General features: G+C 44.1%; 1 protein-coding gene across 2 annotated transcripts in view; it reads left to right on the top strand.

Moving 5' to 3' along the window:
- The first annotated feature begins 883 nt into the window (after positions 1 to 883).
- thrab (thyroid hormone receptor alpha b) overlaps positions 884 to 24,039 on the top strand; it is a 121,648-nt gene continuing 98,492 nt past the window's right edge. For both annotated transcript variants that reach the window (XM_079182755.1, XM_079182754.1), the window contains exons 1-2: positions 884 to 1,207; positions 19,840 to 19,923. The gene's annotated coding sequence lies outside the window, so the exon portion shown is untranslated. The remainder of the gene's footprint in view (positions 1,208 to 19,839; positions 19,924 to 24,039) is intronic.

Below are 24,039 nucleotides of genomic sequence, written 5' to 3'. Positions count from 1 at the left end.
TGTAAGAAATGTCAATAATAACACCGGCATTAATGTGCTTCATCAAAGTACAGTTATATAGTTTACAGTTTATAGCTTAAAAACATGTTTAAGTATGCAGTTATTCTTTAATTTACTGTTAAATGGCAATCAATTGATTAATTGGCTCATTATTTCAATACTAATCATTTGTATTTGATTAATAATCATTTATTTTGATTACAAAAATCATGCTTATTAAAAATAATATTATATTTTATTCTAATCATATGAAATGATTATATTTATATAATCATTTTCATTTTGTCAATAATCATAAATGACCGTATTTAATAAAAAAATCATGCTTATTTGATCAAATAAAATAAACATTAATATAATATATAAACTCCTATTTACGCGACAGATAACTAACACCAGTCGTGTCCTTGTCACAAAATCTGTAACATCGTCTTTATCGTTGTTGTTATTAAGGTGGACTAATCTAACCTTCCCTCAGAGAGGAGGAGGAGGGGGGAGGAGGAGGAGGAGGAGGAGGAGGAGGAGGAGGTGGAATGAGCTTGAGCGCAGCGGTGATGAAGACCATAAATAAGGAAAGCAGAGAGATTCAAGGCAGGAGATGTTCCGCATTCCCCACCCGGACATGTGTCGGTGTGTACAGTCTGTGCTTTACAGTGGTGGTCCTGCAGAGAGCGGTAGATAGTTTTAATACGACGCTCCCCTTACTGTACAGCACATAAGCGGAGGGAGGAGCGACCGTGTAGTATTTCTTTTTTTTATGTGTGTGTGTGTGTGTGCGCGCTCCTTCTTCTCTCCCTCCTGTCGTTGCAGCCCAGCCAAACGCTACTGGAAGGCAACACAAAAACAGGGGGAACAAACTGCTCATTTTAACGCAACAACGACAACAACAAAAAAGAGGCTTTTGTAGGAAGGAGCTGTGAGAGGAGGGAGGCGTAATTGTGGCAGTGCGAGGCGCAGCAGCAGCTTTAGCGGAGGACCCGGAGCTTCGGAGTGAGAGAGGTCTTTTGGGGGGAGACGTGGAGCCCTACACACACACACACACACACACACACACACACACACGCATGCACGCGGCTAGACTTCAGCAGAAAACCCGGAGGAGCCACGCTGACTTTTTCCCCGCTTCGTTTCCACACCAAATGCTCTAAAATATCCAACCCCGAACTGGTGTCCAAGACCGCGTGAGCGTGGAGGGGGTTAACCGACGGTAAGTGTCGCTACCACAGCGTGCTCTGTGTGCGTGCGTGTGTGCGCGCGCGCGTGTGTGTGTGTGTGTGCAGTGGGTGCTAGCATCAGTAGCCCGGGCTGGTTTTGACAGATCGGATCGGCAGCCAGGGAAACGCTGCACACGGTGTACAGTACAGGAGGCACAGGGTCTGACCGTGTTGGGCTGCAGCCATTCCGCCATAACTGTTGACGTTCGCCTCAGGTTAGTTGTCATTGAAGCGGTAACGCAGCCCGGATGTAACGTGAACCGTACAGCGGTCATGCTGCCTCTCTTTTTTTATTATTATTATTGTATTAGTGTGTGTGATGCTTTCACTATGTGCTGCACACGGGCCCGAACTTGGATCGTTGCCCTGCAAGCTGCACTCTTGGCGCGCGCGTGCACGGTCCAAATTACGCGTGCATACGTGCACACCCACAGAGGCAGGATCGATACAAGATCACCAGCTATGATACGCCCGTGATGCATAGGGAGTGGGATAAGGGGGCCTTTCAGTTCAGCTACTTGACCCTGATTCATGTTGGATGCATTTTCTCCTCGAGGCGTAGGAGTGGATGCATGCATGCATTCCTGTTTTAATAACCGCAGCAATGTTTGTGTTTATAATGGCATTGATTCAGATGTAATGTGATCTGATGTAAGGGTGCAATGAGAGCGAAACACACCTTATAAGTCAACTCGCATCGGCTCGTCTCAAAACGAAATCCCTCTTCATCAGAGTCAGTGTTTTGAAAACATTGGCTCCTCAGCTTTCGTAATAGTTTTGTGTATGCCGGTCCACGTGAGGCTCACAGACCGGCATTTAGAGTCATTTTTGTTTTTGTTGTTGTTGTTGTTTTTGCTTCATGGTGACGCCCCGATGAATGCCCCGCGCATCCCCAGACAATCATTGTTATCAGTCGATGCGTATCACATATTGCCAATATCGGAACACAGTGTTCTGGAGAGGCACAATGTGCACTGCATTATAACTATCTGGGTCTGTTATTGAATTACCACAGACGCTCTGACTCCGTTGTACAACTGTGTGTGTGTGTGTGTGTGTGTGTGTGTGTGTCTTTTAGATAAACATGCCTTCAAAATACAGTACAATAGGGTGGGCTTTCTGCAACAAAGACAACATTGCCCAGGAAGTTGCCTTGACATGACCGCGCTGATTACGAAGGAACTAAAATGCCTGATGTTGCCAAGAATCACTTTCCTAATACATTCCGGTGGTCCCACAGCCCCGACTGACCGCTGACAGGCGGTACTCACACGTAATCATTCACTCGGACCATGTAATCTCAGTGCAGCAGATCGGGAGTATAATGGTGACAGTTTCTGTGCGAAGTCCCCTCATCACAACATTTGACTCACTCAACGTAACCGCTCTGCCCAGAGCCTTTTCAGGGTCTCCTTTCTCAGTCGCGCTCACTTTCACAGTGGCGTCTTGCACCGTGCTGATAGTAAGTGACAGTCTAAAAAGCCGGTATGCTCTCGCAGTTTGAATCCGTCAAGCTGGCAACAGAAGCGTCTCCTCTGGCACGCCGAGGCTTATTTCTAAAGGCGCAGAGTATGGATTTTCCCATCGACGTGGTAAACAGTGAAAACTGTAATTAGTTTGTCTAAATTATTAGACTTGAGATGTCTTTTGCAGGTAGGATATCTGCTCATTCATTCCTCCAAAAGTGCTCAAGTACAAAGGTGCCTGAGTAGAGTGCTTTCACCTTTTATTCATAAATAATATTATGTAAATGTCTGTGGCGCTAAACCCCCTATGGAGTCTCCGGATTCCTCACTAAACCGGACTGAAACAAAGCTAATTTATGTCGGATCAGCTGGTGCGGCCCCAGGTGCCCACTGTTCATTAATCATTAGCCCTCCGTTTAAATCGCAGAGTTCTCTCCCCGGGTTGATTATTAGCCCCGGACAAATCCAGCAGTGGAGTATAAATATTTTCTCCACGGAGAGCATTTTAAGTAGACCAAGTGTGGCAGAAACCTGTGCAAACAAAGATCTTTCATCAGAAGCAAAATAACTCAGAGAAACACAGAGGTGATGTTTTTATTATATTTTCTCTCACACACTTTGTTCTCCCTTTTTTTTCTCCTTCTTTATAGTAAATAGTTTGTTTTCTGTGCATAGAGGGGAAAGCTGATAGCTCATAGTAAGGAATGTAACGGGGTTTGTGCATGCAAGAGGACACACAGACGGTGGATGGGTGTAGCCCCATGTGACCCGGTCTTCCCTTTTTCTCCCCTCCTCTCCTTCCTTTCTCTCCCCTCTAACTGTTGGCTGGGGCTCCTTCAGGGGGCCAGAGGTGACCTTCAGTCCCAGCAGCAAAGCACCCCATCGGGCCTCTCTTTTTGTGACCCTGTCTTTCTTCCTGGCATCCTCGCTCCTTCCCCCCCCCCCCCCCTCCCTCTCTCTCTCGTTCTCTCCTCTCTTCCATCCTCCCCTCCTGTTCCCCATGGCGTGGCAGCGGCGCTTAATGCTCAGACACGTACAGCGTTCCCTTATATAACTTGGGCTTTGCAGCTGATGTCCTGGCCCTGTATGTGCTGTATAATGATGTCAGAGCTGTCTGGAGAGACAGAGGGCATGCTGGGTAGGCCAATATGTCAAGAGCTATTCCTGAACCGAGTCTGGTGAGCGGGGTGATCCGGGGATTTTCCTCCCCCGTTACCTCCCCTCTCTTTTCTCTCTCTCTCGGGATACTCTTGGAAGCTAAATGGAGATGCAGTTGATTAGATGTTTGTTTTGTGTGTCAGTTTTAATGGAACGTGTGTGAACGACACGAGGAATGAGGAATGTCCTCGACATGGCAGTTATTGTCCCGAGGGAGCGGCTTCATTGTTTGCCCATATGTCAAGCCGAATACCTCCGGACATCATTACCCTGGTTTCACATGTTTCTGGCATTTTATTTTCAAACAAGCGTCTTAGACCAAAGGCAAGCAAAGGTGACATATCTGTAGCTGATTATCAGACGTTAGCGTCACAGTCGGACTTCTTTTAATGTTGCCGTTTCCTCCATAAACTCACATCCCAGAATAACACGCCTGTTATTGTCTTACCTTTTTACTTTCCTCTTGACCTCAGCTGACCGTTGCTCATCCAGTGGAAGCCGGGGGCCCGACGGCGCTTCACCGCGTCGTCTGTGTTTTCGCCTATGACTAATTAGATTACGGCACACACACCCATATGATATAGACTTGTAGGTTGTTTTCATGGGATCTGTTCAGCCGGGGTCAATGCAGCCGACCACGATAAGTCATCTGATCATCACGGGTTTCTGCACTGGCTAATAGATTTTGTGGCAGAGTAGAGTATAGCTTGTGTTAGAAACATACTGCGTTTAGACACACAAAGCCATCTTTTATCAAAGGGCGCTTGTATAGAAGTCTTTCATTCGGTTTATTTCTATTTCAGCAAATGCATCAGCCTCTTTATGCGTCGAGAGATCGCTCAGATGACAATCAGATGAACATCAGGCGTCTTTGTAATATGTCTGTATATCTTTGTGCATACCAATTAATAGAGTCATTGCCTTAAAGCCACCTTCTGCACACAGACATCCTCTTGTTTCCACCAAATCCAGTGCTGATGAGCAATATGCAGTATGTGCAACTTGTTGCTTTCAGTGTTAACTCCTCAGCCAACACTTTAACTTTCACTGTTTAATCCGTCACCTACACTTCAACTGACACGTCAACTAGATATAGACCCAATAGAGCGGCACGTATTAGCTTTCTTTTGCAGATATATTGGTTTCGGTGTATCAGTCAGAATAACGGGTCAAATGTCATATTGTCAACAGGATAATATACCCAGTCTTTGGTTCTGATGCTGTTGATAAAAAGTTAAATATTACGTCTGTAGCTAACATATCGTTAGGATTGTATTGATACTAGTAATATTGATATTTTGTAGACTTTACTATTTCCATGTCGACAACAAAAAGGGCTCAATAAAGTTCACAGCTTCTCCCCATATTAAGAACTATGTTTAAAACAACTCGATACACTGACGGACTTATTAGTCGACAATTGCTACTTTCATTATGGATCAACTAATGGTTGGTCTATAGATTGTATAAAAAAAGAAAAATGTCAAAAGTGCCCATAACAAGTTCCAAGAGCCTCATCTTCATCGTTTCAGAACGTGCAATCACATGAAATCTATTGAGGTAAAAGTTATTCAATTCCAAACGTAATGGAATATAATGCAGCAGGGCTCTCAGGCATTCTGTATCGCTTTCAAACATTTCCTCTCCTGTAGATCAGCTCTTCTCGTTAATTGTTATTTCTGCTGAGTCGGCACACGTAGGCGTGAGGTACTCTTCCCTCCTCGTTTGTGTCTTTTGTTTGTGGAAGTAACCCGTTCGTTGATACATTCATTAATTTGAATCCATTGATAAACCCGAAAATTACGAAAATCGTAATTATAATGAGAATAAAGTAATAATATTTAAAAAAAACAGAGCGTGACAAGAGCTGAGCAATGGTTTCTGCTGGGGTACGGCAACACCACTTGGACAAACCACACGCAGAACTGCAGTACACCATAAATACTAGAACTAGTAGTAAATCATTTAATTATTTCCTTCTCCCCAATACATTTGATCAATGTTTTGGGGAGAATGAAGGACTGGAGGAAGTTCACTGCCGCTTCCTGCCGCTAATATCTGGCAGGCAGAGTAATGAGTTGTGTCTTCTCGCCGGCAACTCCAGCCTCATTATCTGAGCATGAGGCTGACCTTTCAGTGTGACGTCGCGGCGGGTCTTGTGTTGCGCGCGGAGGCCCGTTGAGCTCCACCGCTGATAAGCACGCTGTCGTGGTGAACATGACAAGCGGTTATCAGTGCACTCTGCACCGGTCTTCCCACAGACCACTGGGGGTGGAACACACAAACGCATGACGTCACATGTCAGCCGGCATGCTCCAGGTTTGTGACTGTTTCCTTTCTTTAGGCCCAACTCTTTCGTTTTTTTTCTCTCAGTAGGTTAGGTTTCGCTTTACTCTTTAGTCAGTGGTTTCCTTTTTCTATTCCTCAGTAGCATTGGACAGTTGTCTCTCTCTGCTGCTCTCCGCCAGCTTCCAGATTACCAGGGGAAGATAATAATTTGTAAAATAGCCTTCATTGTCCAGAGAGAGAGAGAGAGTATCGAGGCTGTTTTACACTTCTTCTTTATTAACCCAAGTCAGCTTGGCTCTGCCTGCGTTCAACCGGAGCCACTCACAACTGGCTTTTCATCAACGGGAACACTTGGCACCGAGGCCCGAGAGGTTTATTTTTGCCAGGGTGAAGCGGAGCACTTTACGAGGACATCCGACTTTTGCTGGCATTGAACCCCTCCCTCTCCCTCTCCCTCTCCCTCTCCCTCTCCCTCTCCCTCTCCCTCTCCCTCTCCATCTCCATCTCTCTCCCTCTCTGTCTCAATTTATGCGGTGGAATAGAAATTAAGCCATTACGCATTTGCAGACGTATTAAACAACCAGTTCCCCAGACAATAAAGTGGCTGCTTTTTTTTTCCTCCTCTGTCATAAACACTGAGGCGTTGTGTTGTACTGAGGGATTCCCTTCATGTGGATTTGAGATTAAACTAGCAATAACAATTTCAGCATCTGTGCCCCTGGGGGCAGAAGATAATCAGTTTATAATCAGTGAGTTCCCAAGAGGAATTAATGTGTGTGATTATGAGTTAGTCTGTATGTGGGCGTTAGTGACAAGAGAATTTAAAATAAAAGTAATAGAAAATAATTAAAGATTTGCTCTTTTGTTTTGGTAGATGCAGGATTATCTTTGTTGTATATGTACCTGTACATATATCACATATATCTATATGTCAATAGTACTAGTAGTAATGATTATTTTCATTATGAAAAATAATGAAATATTATGAAAAATAGCCAAAACAAGTTCCCAAAGCCTAAGGCGACATCTTCAAATTGGTTGTTTTTTGCATTCAAAAGTAAAAAATCCTTCAATAATCCATTTACACATTTAATTAAGAAGCTTGAAACAGAATGTTTGAGCTTTTTGTTTGACAAATGTGATATCTTGACTATTTGAAAAACAGTTTCAGCTCTAAAGTACACTTTACAGTGTTGTATTGTGTGTATGCATAGAACACCGTTATACCACAATCAACCACCTCCTAAAGGTAAAGGTAAGCACGCTTAATGGCTTTAATGATTTAGTCGATTGTGGTAAAACACATCTGATAACAGGAAAAAGAATAAATTTGTTTTACTACTTGGAAATTTCCCATGCATCAACATACTATCTGCTGAGGTAATGAATAACTCTGAGCAAAGAGATGCTTATAAAACCGCACAATTACAAATTTGGCCGAGACCCAAGTCCCGCTATGCGTGGCCACTCAGCTCCTCCAATGTGTTCTGTATATAGGTCAAAATTCATAACTGTGTGGGAAAAAATCCACAAGTACACAATATAACGCTCTTTGCAATGTTTAATAGGTTTTCTTTTTTTGGAAACAAGGATTTGAGATGATCTTAAACATCTCTCAAACTGGAGTCATGCTTCAGGAAATTAGGATGGACTTGTTCCAACGTCTGATGGTTTGGCAAGTTTCTACATAACTCCACTTCATCATTGTGTTTTCTTTGGGCATCACGCATGCTACCTTCACCTACAGCACTTTTGCTATGAATTAGCTGCGTAATTACCAAAATGGAGCTCTTTGTTATACAGTTAGCTTTCAGAATAGAAACATGTTGGTTTTTATTAGATGATGTAGAATTGTGTCAGGAGTGAATGAGGCTGTGGTATGCTACATGCATATACAGCTATACAGCAACACCACCAGTCATGTTCATTCATTTAAAACGCGACATCATGAAACTATTATTAATATACAGTATAGCAAACTGTCTCAACTGTTTATCCACTAATACTAGCTAACTACTTCAACTGTATACTATCTAACTTTGTCAGCAGTTTATCCAGTAGTTTTAGCTAACTTTGCAACAGTTTATCTTTTAGTTTTAGCTAACTGTTTAAGCTGTTTATCCACTAATACTAGCTAACTACTTCAATTATATAATAATAGCTAACTATTTCAACGGTTTATCCAGTAGTTTTAGCTAACCTTTCAATGGTTTATCCAGTAGTTTTAGCTAACTGTTTCAACGGTTTATCCAGTAGTTTTAGCTAACCTTTCAACGGTTTATCCAGTAGTTTTAGCTAACTGTTTCAACGGTTTATCCAGTAGTTTTAGCTAACTGTTTCAACGGTTTATCCAGTAGTTTTAGCTAACTGTTTCAACGGTTTATCCAGTAGTTTTAGCTAACTGTTTCAACAGTTTATCCAGTAGTTTTAGCTAACTGTTTCAACAGTTTATCCAGTAGTTTTAGCTTACTGTTTCAACGGTTTATCCAGTAGTTTTAGCTAACTGTTTCAACGGTTTATCCAGTAGTTTTAGCTAACTGTTTCAACGGTTTATCCAGTAGTTTTAGCTAACTGTTTCAACGGTTTATCCAGTAGTTTTAGCTAACTGTTTCAACAGTTTATCCAGTAGTTTTAGCTTACTGTTTCAACGGTTTATCCAGTAGTTTTAGCTAACTGTTTCAACAGTTTATCCAGTAGTTTTAGCTTACTGTTTCAACGGTTTATCCAGTAGTTTTAGCTAACTGTTTCAACGGTTTAACCAGTAGTTTTAGCTAACTGTTTCAACGGTTTATCCAGTAGTTTTAGCTAACTGTTTCAACGGTTTATCCAGTAGTTTTAGCTAACTGTTTCAATAGTTAATCCAATAATAGTTTTAGCTAACTGGTCTCCTGGAAGAACATTTTTCACATTTTAAAGTGAAATGCATCAATCTGGTGCATTTTGAGAGCAAAATGAAGAGGCTAGATCTATGAAAGACTTTGTGCTCTCATAAACATTTTTTTGTCGAGTAGCCATCAATCATAAACACAATCATTGCATATAAAAGGTGTTGACTCAGCAAAACAGTCACAGCCACAAAGCATGGTAAATGTAACGGGTACAGATTTGTCTTGATAATATATCTGTCATTTCTTTCTCGCAGTCATTGCACAGCTCTCCTATTAATTTACTGCAAGCTGCTTCCTCAGTTGGAGAATGGCCTAGATTTGGGTCACATGTCTGGTTTCCACAGCGGTCGAGTCACAACTCCGTCTGACTGGGGCAACAAGTGTGAATGCATGTGTGAGATATTCCCCTGGCAGAAGAATTAGACTTTGGTTTATATTATGACTGTCTGTGAGGTTAAAGATCGCCTCAGAGTTTAGTTGGGCTTCTTTGAAGTGTGACTGAAAGTGACCCAATCTCCACTGGGCCTCTCCGTTACTGCCCAGCAGGCACTTTTCTGTTTGAGGAAACTTCTTTTTCTGACATCACATCCAAGCTGGTCTCTGTTTTCCTTCCTCTGATTATTTTGAGTGCATCGCTTTTTAGAGAAAGTAGCCGGGCCACTTGTTGAGTCAGGGTCAGTGCATTTTGTTCACACTCTGTCCCTTCTTTGTGTGGACGTGTGGACGTCAGAGTGGAGAATAGTTATGCGTTCACTGTGTGATCGAATAATGATGGCGGAAGTTGTTTGCCATTGTCTTATAGCTGCAGGTGACACGTTGTGGTTTGCGGAGGGGTATGTTGGTGACAGGAAACCTGTTCAACAGTTGGATGAGGCCGTTATGCTAAAGCAGCGTGTGATAACATTCTATTTATCTGTCACCTTCTCTTGTTTATTACCTCAAGTTCCTGCACACTTTCACACATCTGCACTTGTCATTTGAGACCGTTTTCTTAGTTATCTCAAAAAAGAGATGCTTTTAGCATGTGATTTTGATTACTTCGTTTGATATTCAAACATATATGTTTGTCCATGTCTCTGTGTCCTCGTGGCAGATGCAGCAGCCTCACCATAAACAGCAGCACTTTAGAGGCCTGTTTCACCTTCAACTGATGCTAAGAAGGAGCAAAGTGACCTTTTATTTAATCCTAAGCAACTCTGCAGGCTTCACACGCTGATGCTTCTGGTTCGTATGGATTTCACCTCTGAAACCCGCTTTTACAAATTGCTGTGCAGCCATAGCAAACTAAATATCTTTGGGGCTTGTTTTTTGGGGAATATGTCAGCTTGAGATGTTTGAAACGATAACCGGCATTGAGAATACATTTGCTGACATTTTATAGACAAATCAATTAATGTTCATTAGTTGCAGCCCTCATTATGTGACACTGTCAGACAGCTTTGAATGACAGAATTTCAGGGGGTTAATCAATTATCATTGATTTAATTGTGGTTCACTTTTATAAAGCATTGTTGAAAAAACACATCTACTTCAAAATGTCAGTGTTTATTCTTTTCAGGTTCATTTAAATCATTTTGAATTCTTGCTTTGGTGTGATACTCTAATGTGTTGAGGGTATGATTCATGTGAAAGGTGTTTACTGGATTGCTGAAAGGGAAAATTGTTGCGCTTTAGCAAATGATCAAACAAAAGACAGCGTGCTCTCTGCCCTTCATAAAAAAACAACGAATAGAAACAGTTAAATCCCCATGAAAACTGCTACTGTACGAGGACATTCTGTCGCTCATGAGCGCTCTGAAAGTACTAGATGTTCTAGCTTGGGAGCAATGTGGGGCATGTAAACAATCATTAACGTATCGCTATAAAATCCCCCCCTATCCCACATACACTAGGTATTGTTATCCAACTTGAACGCATTAATCCAGGAATGCAGTTTACCTAAACCAGGCAGTGTTTCATCTCTACCTGTTAGTGTTGCTACCAACCAAGGGAAGGGATGACGAGCTACGCACTGGGAGGTCCAGAATGCCAACTTAATGCCAAGCGCTCTGAGGCTGTGTGTGTGTGTGTGTGTGTGTGTGTGTGCGTGTGTGCGTGTGCGTGTGCCTTTGCAAAAGTATTGAGAGACTTGCTGATCTGGCAGGCGAACACATTCTCCATCTGAGTTGTCTCAACTGCAGCCAATCAACAATCTCCGGCCCACAGGAGACACTAACATAGTCACGTGAGCGTGTGTTGCGTGTTACTTCTTTTTCTGCGTGCATGTGCATGTGCATGTGCATGCAAGGCCGCGTGAGAGCAATGCATCTCTGCAGCGTCTCCCCATGTGTTTGGTGTTAGAGGACGAGCTCATGTTACCTCCTGCATAGCTGGCCCGGAGAGCGGGAAACCCAATAGGCAAAGTGTGAAGCAATCACCCTGTGATTAGTCTTACAGTATCACAGTGCAGTAGCTTTAGCGTGGCAGCGCTGGGCACACAAACTCGGGGAAGTGGCATGCGAGCTTTGCACACATGCCAATAATACAGCTGATATGCATGCACTTACAAACTCGCACCCGCAGAGGCACATGCACACACACATGCATGTTCACACGCAGGCGGCTATTCTGAGTGAAGATGTTATCAATCAGGCTCGTACAGATCACGACTCCTGAAGAACACATGTCGCGTTATGTTCTCTTGTGTTTGCACAGTATCGTACAGAGGGATATACACAAAGGCACTTACAGTTCATTTTTATCCCGAGCCAGCTCTGTGTTTGTACAGCTCTGTCTAAACTGTCTGGAGTGAGTGTTTTAATGCCGAACCCAACAACTGTTTGACTTCGTTCAGTGCAGGACGGCGCTCAGGGAGCAATAGGCTGCCGACAGTCCCGTGTAACTGGAACAACTTCCAGATCAAAAAAACCCACTGTTTGTCATTTATTACAACAATATACTTTGCACTTGTTTTGACTTTCACACGCGGAGCATTCATAGAGGATTTGGCTGCATGCCGGCCCGGGCTGACCGGCAAAAGAGTGACAAGCTAGCCCCCGGGGAGAGAAGAGGCTCCAAACGCTGCGAGAGTTTGACTGTGACGTACTGTGTTCTGTGTGTATCATGCAAAAGTACATAGTTTACAGTCCAGTGCTTTCCTTTTGTTATTCCTGTATGTGTGTGTGTGTTGGCAGACCCTTATCTGACGGGGGATTAGCTGACCGTAGGTGACCCTTTGCCTCCTCTACGCTCTGTATCTTAAGCATGTCTGCTCTGCTGCTCTAGGACAGACTCTGCACGGGTCTGCTGTACATTAATCTGACCGGTTTACCCCGTTGAATACAAACATATTCATGTTTATCATGAAGATTTCAGAGGGATTTCCGAGCTTCCCAACAGCCGTCTGAGTCCTTTAATTTATATTTTAGTACGATATTAAAAGGTCTGTTCACCCATATTACAAAGACAACATATTTTCTCACTTACTTAAAGGGCTTTCTAGCCGTGCATGTTTTGACATTAAGGTCATAATCCTTAATCGTACTGTTTTTTAAGCTGTACCCATTTACATTCATTAATTGCCTTCCAAATAATAGTTGTCAGTGTAAGTGGCGGAGTCTTCATATTGCACAAGGGAGTCGCAGTAAACGATGCAGCCTGTAATCCAGCATTACTGTAATTTGATCTCCTTGATATCAACCTCACTGAGCTGTATTTACTGCCGCTGCTTCACATTAAGAGTCTTCAGCTGGCGAAACACGGAGGCTTTTATTGTGAAGGAGACGCAGTCTGAAAGCACATGCTGTTCCCAAAATGACATTGTAAGGATAATAAGTTTATATGTTGAAATGGAATGTAGTTTTTGATTCTCAAAGCGTTGAGAAATGACATGGAAATAAATACTAATCCTAAAAATACTAAATTGTAACTGGATGGCCTACACATGAAACTCTACAGACTGAAGAAAACATCTTTGTTTGGTTCAGATTCCCACAAAAATGATGTGAAAACGATCATTGCGTCTAATACTGCAAATCACACTCAAGCCCAAATAATTTAGGTGAATTGTCCATTTAAAAAATTCACTTATAAAGCCCTTAAAAGCAACCTTTCACAGTGAAGATTAAGTTAAACCGTGCAGATACACAGTCATGCTGTAACATACTGTCTTTTGTACCACATATGCTCAGATATAGAAAGCCATAGATTACCATATAATGTGAAAATGCTAATGTGCTAATGCTACCAGGGGAAATATCCAATCATCCTCCTAAAGCATGCAATTAGACTTAAGTTTACCCTTCATCACGGACTAATGTCACTCAATTTGAGCCTTCAGAAATGCCGTAAGTGTATATTTCACGTCTTTGCATGTTACAGCTGTGAACGGATTATTTATTATTAGAAAGGAGCACCAGTGTGTTTCCAGCGAGTGAATAATTGATTATCGGAGTGTCTCTGTTGGAGCACAGGCCTCTCATTATGCTGTTGAACACGTACAGTACACAAGCCCCGTCTCACACTAACACACACATTTCCATAAAAGCCCACACAGAGAATACAAAATCGTTGCGAGTCGAGGCGTAGCCGCGCTCTGCTCCTCTCCCTCCAGTTCCTCCAAACAGTGCATCAGGATGATCGTGTGTGTGTGTGTGTGTGTGTGTGTGCGTGTGTGTGTGTGTGTGTGTGTGTGTGTGTGTGTGTGTTTGTGTTTCGGTGTGTAGGTCCTGTGGCAGCGATGCACCCCTCGCTGTGCAGCTCCAGTGAATCCAGTTGAGTCAGAGAGCTCCTTTACTGTAGATTAGAGGCAGGAAGGAAATTAGAGAAAGAAGCAGGAGAGAGAGAGCGAGAGCAGAAAATGGGTCAGACATCTGAGAGCCAGGCAGTCCTTTTTTTTTTTTTTTTTCTGCAATTTGTGTCAAGACATTATCCAATTGCACCTCTTTTTCCTTCTTCTTTTTTCTTACTTTCTCTTTCTCTCATGCATTTGTGTTTTTCTTTCTCTCCCCCACTTTCCCCCGGCCAAGAAAAAGTGCAAAGAGAGGAGAGAGTTATTATGCTTGGCATGTCTGCAGAGGACGGGCTTTAATTTGGACACGGCCCAACCGATCAATCTCCACATTGGCTCTGTTACGTGTGTGTGTGTTTGTGTTTGTGTTTGTGTGCGTGTGTGTGTGTGTGTGTGTGTGTGTGTGTGTGTGTGTCCGCGTGGTAACAGCTAAGCTTTTAAACTATGCAAACCAGCAGATTGCTCTGAAAGTAAAGCACACTCTGGATTAATCCTGTGTGGAAATGACTTATTCTATACACAGAGCCGTGGAGGAACAATGAATTGGATTAAACCTGGAATGAGCGTTAATGGAATGCATCGCTAACAAAGTCAAAAATACAGGACAGTTTGTTCTGTGTGCACGAGGCGGTCTGCAGAGGAGCATCAGCTGAGTCCTGCAGACACATTAACATCACATGAGTGATGTTAATGTGTCGCCGTAGATACTAGGCTGATTTTGGAAAAGGATCTCCCTCTCACACACACACACACGTGTGCTCTGATTTACACTTAAGTCATTTGCATAATATGTAAATACACGGATGCGAATCAGCGGGTGGTTTGGCGAAGTCTTAGTGAGCCGGCAACGCTTCCTGTTTGAGGCCTTTCTCTGGCGTCGAGAGCACTCAGCCCACTTGTGTCGGGAGGTCCTCGTGGGCTCGACAGCAGCTCTCAGAAACAGACCGACACCAGCCGTCTACCAGAGGTCATGCAGCGGTGTCACCCCCACAGCAACAACATCGTTTACTGAGGCGGCTTTTGCTGCAAAGAGGTGGGGGGTCAATAGTTGCTGATTCATTTTCTGTCGGTTGACTAACAAGATGAGTCGACAAATTGTTGCAGCTCTAAGAGAGAAAAACCTGCTAAACTGAACTAGAGGCGAGGCAGCTCACGACGGAAACACCCCGAAAAAGCCTCAATTAAAGGGTCCAGTTCCATATTAAAAGGGAAAAGCTTTGACATTAGTTTATAATATGAAGCTTCTGACGAGCAACTCTGTCCCCAAACGTCAGATTTGTCCCAAAAGATTAACGACGGTTGCGGTCTAGTTTTGGGAGACGCTGTCAATCTCACAAGAGAGATTTCTTCTGTTGTGAAGATCCGGCATCGCAGTGTTGGTAAAGCGGGACGGGCATACCGATGAGTTCCACGTACTCTGTCAAACTCACAGAGGGACAACGGCTTTGCATGAAGACATAGAAGGTAGAAGATGTGTTCCATTTCTTCTTGAAATGAGCAGACGGGTATTTACAGAACATATGCTGTCTCTCACTTTAAAGAGGAGGATTGTGGAGCAGATGAAACTTATTTAAATACCGTATTGGCCCGAATATGAGACGACCTTTCTTATTCAGACGTAACTGAAAATTAAGAGACTCACTGATATGACAAGGTGAAGAAAGCATCGTCGACCTTTTTAATGAAATCTAGTAATGAGAAAATAAACTGCAGCCTCGTGGTCAGTTCCAGCTGTTTCAAAGAGAATCGGCATCACATGTGAACTCAGCTGTTTTTGTCCTCGAACTCTCCTCTTCCTGTAAAAAGGAAACGTACGGTTCGTCCAGTACACCATAAATCTAGGAATAAAGGAACGTTTGGAGTGCGTCTGGTAATAGGCATTCCTTCATTCTGTTCTTCAGTCCCCAACTCGCCGCTCTGTGATTGGAAAGATGTTCTCAGACCGCTTTAAGAGTGTCCTTGAGGGCTCGCCGTCTTGTAACGGGACATTTTGAGACGCTGTTAATTGCCGGACAGATGGTTCTGTCCCCGGACAGTTTCTGCAGTAAAGATCCATAAACGCTCTTTACACTCGCCTCCGCCCGTCTGTTTTCTTTCTTAAGGCCTTTACACAGCGGAGAGAGTGACGAATAAACGACACAAAAATACATCAAAAACTATTTATACCTAAACGCTGCCTTTGTCAAGGTTTAAAGGAGCAATAAAGTTTGCCGTCTCGCTTCGGACTACAGAGCCTCCGTGTTCAGGTCCACTCAACGTGATTGGTTGATGCCTTTATTTGTGATGGAGTCAGGGTACGGTTAGCCTAGCTTAGCTTAAAGACTAAAGGTAGGGAAAACAGTTAGCCTGGCTCTGTCCAAAGTTCCAAAATACGCATACCAATACCTCTGAGGACTACTTATTGAAACCATGTATCTCATTTGTTTAATTGATACATTTCTTGTTTGTATTTCGTAGTGTCTGCTCAGGGAATGCAGATGGAAAGCAGCGAGTTGTCTTGTTTTTTTGCACGTTGTCCTTGAGGATGTAATTAAGCAAGAAAAAGTCTGCAGATTAAACAAACAAGATGAAATGTATTCATTGGTGAGCATCCTTTTGGACATAGCCAGGCTAGCTGTTTCTGCCTGCTTCCAGTCTGTATGCTAAGCTAGGCTAACTATGTCCTAACTCAAGCAATGGACTCAACACTGAGACATACGATTGATATCAATGCTATGATCTCGCTCTTGAAAAGACTGCAAATGAACGTGTTTTGATCAAAACTTCTTGCTATTCCTGCAAAAAGAATGTTGTATTATGGGTTGTTTCTAGCTTTAATGCAGCTAACAAGCTAACAATGTGTTTTTCTTTGACGATGAAGTAGACAGAAAGACAGTCATTGTATTTATAGTCTGTCTAATACTATTAATCCATTAGATGTCTGGGTTCATGTTTTATCCTTCTAGTGTTGTGGTCCGGTTCAAAGAGGCAAATGGGCTCCAAGGAACAGCTAATGTTCTCGCTTCGTTGTGTAGATGTGCACTAAAGCGCGTCACAAGACGAGAGCTAATGTGTAGACATGCTATGTTGTCTCTCTCCTCTCCTTAACTGCCCAGAGTGCAACATCTATCCTGCGTATCCATCAGTCCTCTTCCTGTGTTTTCTGTCTGTACTTCCTCGTCAGTGGTCCCACATCATCATTACTTAAAAGGAAGGAATATTGATGAGAACGGCTCATATTCTGTTCCTCAGCTCGTCTGTCTGTCTGTCTGGTGAAAACACAACAGAGTACACACAGTAGATGAGGTCGAGTGCTGTCAGGTTTAACCTCGACTCCGAGCAGCTGGACCTCTTATCTGTTCCACCTGTGCGGATGCATTATTTACCCCCCCCCCCCCCCCCCCCCCCCCCCCCCCGAGTGGCCGGGAGCCGTCTTAGTTTATGGATTAGCCAGAGAATGAGATGCGTGGCCACACTGAATCGCCATAGCCAGTACTGATAACAAACTAGTGGTGTGGCTTAAAGACAAATTAGTACTTCATCATAGATCTGAGTCATGGAAGAGGCTGTGTCTCAGTCTCTTGGTAATGATGCTCAAATATAAATATATATATAATCCTAATGAAGGCTAACCTGAGGACAGTTTCTATCCTGACTTTGATTTGTGAGGCGGCAGCAGCAGTTGTGAGACAAACGTTGATACCAAAAAGACCTCCGACTCTGTTCCTGTTTCTCTTTGATAACGCCGCCAACAAGCGTCCGTGTGCATCCAAGACGAATTAGTTCATTATCTTCTCAAAGCAGGATGGGAGTGGCCCAGTGTGTGCCGCCTGCCAAGTCAGGTGGAAAGGTGAGAATGGCGTTGTACTACTTGGCTGAATGTCACCAGATAGTGATTCAACCGTGAACAATGTAGCCCGTGTGCCAAAGACACGTTCTATTATTATCTAATTATCTAATTATTTATTGTGTGTGTGTGTGTGTGTGTGTGTGTGTGTGTGTGTGTGTGTGTGTGTGTGTGTGTGTGTGTGTGTGTGTGTGTGTGTGTGTGTGTGTGAAACAAATGGACTTGTTGAATGCCAGGAAGTTTAAATAAATTTCTTTGGAAATGTTTCAGGTTTGCTTGAACTTCACAAGAATTTATTATTGGTTACTACATGCAAGGCTGTGTATTTCTCCTTCACGAGCCAAGATCAGATGCAAAACCTGCAGCTTTACATCTGTAAAGATATGTTACGCTGAATTAACTTTAATGATTCATTTGACTAAAATGAGTTATGTGCTCAAACACCTTCGTGAACATGGGCAGTGATGCAATAGACAGCTTTTAGCAAAGAATCTGCAGATGTGATATTGTTTCTGTTCCAGGGTCGGTGTCATCCTTCTTAATTTGTTTGTTGCTCGGTCAGACAAGCTTGACAAAAAGAAACATGGCGACGCCGGTTCTGTTTAGCTTGGTGCCGCGGTGCGCCAGGCAACAAAGCATCAAGAAGCTGACAGCAAGGACTGCAGTGTGCGATGGAAGGAAGGGAGCCACGGGAGAACCAGAACCAGGACTGAGCGGAGCAGACTGTCAGTCTGGTGCTTTAAACATAACAGGAAAGGGGGGAAAGTTGGGTTTCAAGCTCGCTCGACTGTTATTGGAGCACAGAGGCAAAGAGGGGCGGGACTTAGGAAGAGTCAGTTGTGCTTTTTTGAAGACTTCAGGCACAATTCATTCAGTGTGGGAATGTTTTTGATCATGCAGCACACTGTAGTGAGCCAGCAGGAGAGGAGCACACAGGGAATTATTCGGAAAGATTGTTTTTTTTTTTTTTTACAGCTGCATCGATTTATTTCCTGATTTCATGCAGAATTTGAGTCACATCTGTAACTGCGTGTCGGTGTAGCTGAATCTCTCACTCTTGTATCGGTTCATCTTCACGCCCTGATGATTAATTAACAAATCAAAAAAATCGGACTGAAAGACGTCTTAGTTGCAGCGCTGATCTCTGTGTTTTTGTGCCTTTTTGTCGATGCTTGTTTTCATGTTAATGCGTGTAAACAGCATGTCCGCGTGTTGGTGTTTTCCTCCAACTGTGTGCCATTGTCTTATGCGTGTGAATACAGATGTGAAGCATTATTCAATTTCCCTTTGATCTGCCAGTCACTCTATGGGATCCGATGCAAAGAGGCCGTCGTTGTCCTGTTGGGTTTGAGATGATTGAACGTGACGCCCAGTGGAATACAGTTTAGTTTAGCAGTCAAACATCAAAGCTTCATGTGTTATTTTCTAAGTTAAGGGTTTCTGCTCAAGCCTTGCGTGCTCTTTTCCTCAGCAACGATCCGCTCGACGGTCACAACAACTACGAAACATTCACAAGGGGGATTTCACGCCTTCATCTCGATGATGTGCGCTGAGCCGTGACCGCTAAATATTCACATTGGCCGTCGGTATTGTGACACTTAGAGTGGGAGTCCAAGTGCTAATGAAACCTGTCTGGTTAACATCACCTGAAGCCTTTTTCTTTAAGTAGGACCGTGTCGCATGAAGGGTGGAAAGTAGCCAAAGAGATGATTAATACCTGAACCACATGGAGCAGAAATCTCTCTCCATCGATGCATTCCTGAGCAGATACTGTGCACTCCTGGCCTCCTGAAAGGTTCATCTCACTATAAACTCCCTTTGATTCCTCTGGCCAGCCTAAGCCTTAAATTAGACACTTAATTTGCCTAAAGGATTAGACTACTAAGCCTTTTAGTGGTAAGCTGGTCACATGAAAATCTAACTTTGGGTTTGCATAGACAAGAAAACCTTTGCACCTCCTTCTGGGATTTTCCTCTCTTGAACTCTTGAGACTCCTCCCATGTCATTCCTGACTTGGCAGCGCACGCATGCACGCATCAGTGGCCATGTGGATTTCCCCGTGCAGGGCTGTGGCTATCTGCAGGATTTTGGCGAACTCCTGCCTCGCAGGATCTTTCTGTAAGCCATCTCACTCTCCGGAGTGCGTTGGCCCCGGTGGATGTGTGTCCTTTTTCCCCTTTTTGTTGGCGGAGATAATGAGGGAATCACAGATTGTCTGTTCTGTTTACAGAGTTCCCTGAGAGCTGCGCGGGGGATGAAAGCCAGGATGAAATGTAAAGAGACGACACTGAAGTGAAGACGTCTGACCACCGAGGTAAGAGACGTGTCCGCAGCTTTGTGCGCTTTTCTGCTAAGTCACTCATTATTCCTGTGAACTTAATTAACTGTGAACCAGTGGGATCAGGGAGTGTATAGTTACGTCGCTACCTCGATACGGGGTCACCGAGTCAAAAGACTGGAGGTGGGGTTGGGTTGTATGTCTCCATGCTGGGACACCGTGTCTCATTTCCACAGCTGCAGACATCAGATCCTGTATGTATAGTACATCTGAGCTGTACAGCGCGTATGTTCAGCTCGCTCACAGTGTTTATCAGCCTCTCATGCTTCTTGATGGTCCGTTGGAAATTGAGCCAAACACCAAAAAAAGGGCTGCAGCTTTTATATTCCTCTTCTTTCCAGATGTGTGAGGCGTCGTACGTGGACGGCGGCCTTCATTTACAAATCAAATTGCACGTCAGAAAACTTTGCATTCCTCTCGTACTGCTTGAATTTTGAGGCATATCGCCAAAAAACCCTTTTGAATACGGGTCATCGAACCCATCTCACTTTGAATACTCCCTGAAATAACAACCTGTATGATATGTTCCCTGAACCCTCCGTCACCTCTGTGCAGCAGCTGATAATAAACAAGTCCTCTGCACTCTCATGTGCTGAGAAATCACTCGAGGCTGACGGGGCAGTAAATGGACACACTGGAATAATGGGACTGGGACAGATTTTTTTGGGGGGGGGGGGTTCTTTATGTCCACTGGCGGCGGGCCAGCGCAGTGTAGCATCGCACAGTTCGCAGACGCCGATCTGCAGCAGTCAGCGCTCCTCCTCCTCCTCCTCCTCCTCAGCAGCGTTTTTTTTCTTAAAGTGTGTCGAACGTGCACTTCTTCCCTCTCGTCATCGCCGCTATCCAGAAGCAGAAACACGCTGCGCCCTCAGTGGACAGCTCACGCCTTCACAGCGGGGCTCACGTTCACTTACGATTCTTTTTCGCGTTTCGTTTTCATGATTTTCACGTGTACTGTAGCGCTGCGCTGTGCAGCAGGATGGAGCAGTTATTGTTAGTGCTGTTGTTTGATCGCAGTTTATTGATTACATTGCATATTAGTTAAAAGAAAAGCTGCAACCAGCACGATAATATTGCACCTTTTCTAAGCAAGTGCTGACAGTACTTCACAACCTGAAAGTGAGAAGAGCAACATATGAAGTGTTGATTAAATACATTGACATAACAGCTGTAGATAGACGCATTAACGTCACCTTGTTTTTATGAACTACTTGCTCCAAATGTTGGCGTTCAGAATTCAGAAACACCACGAGTTGATGCGCCGTAGTGAGTGACATGATGTGTGGGAGGTTGTGACAACAGAACATTATTGGATATTGCTGTGCTCTCTCTTTGGTCGAGTGGGGGTTTCACTTTAGGCCTGCGGCACGAATGCAAATATGCAGTATACCGTTGAGCTGTCGCCGTTTTGCCTCCTTCCAGGGAGTTGGAACCCTCCTCTGTGCAGAGAGATGCTCGCGTGTATCGGTTGCAGCCTCACAGCATTCACATGAATCATCTGATAGAACCTGTGAGTTTAACCAGTGAAAGTGACGCTCGGCTACGGCTAGAAGTGATTGTTTTGTAAGTTGGTCTTTATAAAATAACGAGATCCCAAAACAGATCCTCGCTCCAGATATAGTCGACTCACCTTTTTTGTTGTTGTGGCGTGCTAAAACAACTTTAGCATGTAGCATTCAGCCTGCCTTTTGACGGGGCTGGTGGGTGAATCAAAACAAAGTGGCTCCTGACGGATGGAATCAGAGGCGAGCGGCGGTGCTGCACGTCCCGCCCTCGTGCTTCTCAGGTGGCACAGAGAGCCGAGCCGAGCCGATCCCTGCCCATCTGTCATGGCCCATCAGGGGAATCACCGTTCCCGCTCTGGCACACACACACACACACACACACACACACACTTGCAAACACAGACGAGTACACACCTGTGCACACGTTCACAAACATGCACACATATAATCAAACTGACAAATATGTACAAACATCCACGTGCACGCAGACAAATACATCCACATGCATGCAGACAAACACACACACACACACACACACACACACACACACACACACTGTCTAAATACATTTGAATTCTTACACAGATAATCTGCTGACATTTATCTCCGAGCAGGGAGCGCGGTAAAGCTGGACGGGCAGACTGTGAGTGGGCTCGGAGCCAGCGGTTGAATTACTTTTATTTGTCCGGCGGCTCTGACTCGCCACCTGGTCGGGTAATCCCAGCGCACGTTTTGGACAGCCCCCCCCCCCCCCCCCCGTACTAAACCTCAATTTCATTTTCGAGTGAATTGAATTTCTCAGATGGCCATTCGAGCCCTGCCCGGCACTAACCGGTGGAAGTAAGCTTTTATGGCCGTTAATGCCGGGCAGAAGAGAGAGACACCGTGACATTTAAAATGAAGCCATTACAGTCACACGGATGCGCTCGCAAGCTGTCGCTGTATTAACGCGGCCTCCTTTCCTGTCAGCGACATTTTGAATAAGCATTTTTTCTTCTTCTTGGTAATCAATGAACTAACTTAATAACCTGCCTTCAGGCTCTTGGATGTCTAGACAGAATATTGTTTTTCTTTTACTCTGCAAAAGAAGCCAGGGATTCATTTAGAAAGACAATTACCCAGCATGCCGCTAAATGACATTTCCAGGGAGAGGAGGAAACAATAACTGCAAAACGACTCTGTGGAGAAAAAAAAAAATAGCAGGTCGAATTAGTTTGTGTGTCTGCGGCTTAATTTGTGCTCGTGTCAATGCTGCGACAGGCGGCTCTACCGGCGTGGTGGTCGGGGGGGGGGGGCTCAGCGGGGCCGGAGGCGCTTTACGCCGCAACGCGTGGCTCTTAGTCGTTGTGCAGGATAAACAAGGTGCAGCTGTACCGTCAGCTCGCAGCGTTGCAGCGATGGAGTGGGTGGTATTTTATGAACCCTGTGCGGTTTTCTTGGACAGCTCTCTCATTCACTGAGAGGAAGTGGGTTTTTTATTTTTTGCCTCCTCTTCCACATCGCTCTGTTGATACTCGGGTGATTTCACTCGGGCTCTCTGTTTTGGGGTTTAGAAGGGACGGCTCATGCGGAAAATGTGAAACAGCACAGCTGTCAGTGAGCGGAGAGTGTTCCTGGGTAACGACCGCCTACCTCTCAGAGCCCCCGTTCCTGTTTTAATTGGAGCTGATTGGTGCTGCAGAGTGCAAACGTGGAAGCTTTGGAGTATTAATGATGTTTCCAAAAGTCTGTCAATTTTAAGCTTTTATTTGTGTGCACTGCGGGTAATCCACATCCACAACTTGTTGAATAGTTCACTGTTGATTGGCTGATTCTATAATTGATAAAGAACATGCAAGTTTAAGTGCGTCCTTGTGCATTTTGCTAGTAGAGTACAAGATACAGAAACAGCCTGCTGATGTCAGCGAGTTCATCAGATTGTATGCTCTCTGTGGGAGGAGCCCCTCGTGGGATGTGGACTCCGTAGATTTAGCCTCTTCATTTCTTCTCAAAGTGCAACAGATTGATGCGTTAAACTTTGCATTGTACCAAATAGAGCCTTTATTTAGAGTGAGGATTATGTTTAAAGTGCAAGAAACTCCACTGTTTGAAAGATTCTTTTAAATAAACGCACAATGTTTCCAAAATCAGTGAGTTATCCATACATACACACGCGGTCTCAATATTCACCAAAACAATCGTAATTATGACTTTTACCAAAATTGAGCAGCCCTACTCCAGCAGACGTGGACAAAAATAGAACTGGACCAAAGTTGGACTTTGGCAGGATGTTTATTAGCTGAACTTGGACTTCATTATCACGTCTGCACTGACACCTCTTGTTACTTATTTGACGTCGTGATGCATCAGCGCTGATTTATCTGTTGTAAACCACACTCGGTTGATAAAGAAAGAATCAGCAAACTGCAAAACCGTCGATGTGTTCAAGCCGTACAACAACAGAAATAAGAAGTCGTGTTCCCTTCCGGCCCTGTCGTTGATGTTAACTGTGCAGCAGGCTGTGCTTCTGTTCCACAGAGCTGACTTTCTTCTTCTCCTCATGCTGTGAGGTTTTCACGTGGACTTCAGGCTCAGACGTCAGAGGCGG

Source organism: Pholis gunnellus (assembly GCF_910591455.1).
Source record: "Pholis gunnellus genome assembly, chromosome: 21".
In the NCBI taxonomy this organism is placed as follows: domain Eukaryota; kingdom Metazoa; phylum Chordata; class Actinopteri; order Perciformes; family Pholidae; genus Pholis; species Pholis gunnellus.
The sequence above is the reverse complement of the archived record's forward strand: the minus strand, read 5'-3'. Positions and strand labels throughout refer to the sequence as shown.